Source organism: Microtus ochrogaster, unplaced genomic scaffold (genome assembly GCF_000317375.1).
Source record: "Microtus ochrogaster isolate Prairie Vole_2 unplaced genomic scaffold, MicOch1.0 UNK1521, whole genome shotgun sequence".
In the NCBI taxonomy this organism is placed as follows: Eukaryota; Metazoa; Chordata; class Mammalia; order Rodentia; family Cricetidae; genus Microtus; species Microtus ochrogaster.
The window spans coordinates 2,599-4,310 of record NW_004950619.1 but is presented as its reverse complement, the minus strand read 5'-3'; positions in this window follow the sequence as shown (position 1 = coordinate 4,310).

Genomic DNA, 1,712 nt, shown 5'->3' with positions numbered 1-1,712 from the left:
ATCACAGGCAGTAGGACAGATAGACAAATCTTCCCAGTTGTACCTAGGATGGGTCATGAAGAGACAAGGCTGGTGTTAGAAACTGTATTTAAATTTCCAAATCTGGGACTGGAGAGATAGCTCAGTGGTGGTTTCTGCTCTTTCACTAGACACATGTTTAGCTCCTAACACCCATGTGGGACCTAACAACCATCTCTAACTCTGTGTCCAGGATCTAATGCCTTTTTCTGGCCTCCAAAGACACTAGGCTGTTGTAAGGAGGCTACTTGTTCATTTCCCAGATGCCCGGACTCCCAAAATAATCACTCAGAAACTATATTATTTAAATCACTGCTTGGCCCATTAGTTCTTGCTTCTTATTTGCTAACTACATCTTAATTTAATCCATCTCCATTAACTTGTGCATCACTATGAGGCCATGGTCTACCAGCAATGTTTCAGCATGTCTGTCTCAGGTGGCAGCTCCATGGCTTCTCTCTAATTGCACCTCCTTTTTTCAGCATTCAGATTAGCTTTCCCTGCCTAACTAATTTCTACTTTGCTATATGCCAAGCCAATTCCTCTATTAACCAATGGTATTCACAGCATACAGACAGGAATCCCACATCACCTTCCTTTTTTTGTTTAAATAAAAAGGAAGGTTTTAACTTTAACATAGTAAAATTACATATAACAAAACAGGTATCAAATAAGAATACAGTTACAATATTTATATCTACTTTATCTTTTATCATAACTAAGGAAAACTATAACTATAAATTCTTCAACTCCATCAAAGACTCCAGAAAGATATAATATTACCTAAGTAAACAGAAAGTGCATTGTAAGCAACTTCCAAAACTCTAGAAATGGCAAACATCTTTCTGCCTGTACAGTCACCCAAAGTTCTTCTGTACCATTGGGATATCCATCTTCAGACTACGGGCCCATAGTATCCAGCAGATTTTTCCACAAAGCAGGAGATTTTAAAGATAGCTCTGCCTATATTAGCAGTTTGTCAGTCACTTTCTTCTGTATCCTGCAGAATGCCTTCCAGACTCTTTCATGAAGCAGGAACCCTGAAAGACAATCTCACCTTTAGGCAAGTTCAGCAGCCATTTCTCTGTGGGTCTTACATGTTCAGTTCACACAGCATACTATCAAACAGTCCAGGCAAGAGCAGTTTCTTGCCCAAATGGCTAACAAACTCCATGAGTAGCCTCTTGGATGATCATTATCCTCTTGAAATAATTGGTGCTGCCAGGAGCAGATGTATCTCACTGTCATGAAAAGTCCTAACTTCTTAAAACATTTAAATGTCATATTCTGTAGGTCTTGGAAAGGTTTGAAGAACACCAATCTAATTGAAACAAATCTCTATATACCTAGAAAACCTAACTAGCATGACTAGAAGGTTGATTATTATAGATGATTACCTATTAACCTAATTTCTTAATTATACATTACATTTTTAAATGAGCTACACAAACACAATACCCTTAATCAAGGTCAGAAATACGCATATATAACAAAATTGACCTTAAATTTGTAAAATCTTCCCTTTGAATGTAAACATATATTTATAGACAAAATTTGGTAATATGAGTGTAGTTCTCTCCAAACCACTTCTTGATGTTTATTGAGCTAAGTAATTTTTTGAGGGGTGTTCAAGGCAACCTTTCAGGGGGTCTTGGTCCATCAAACCACATTAGTCTGGAAGGATTCCACAGGTT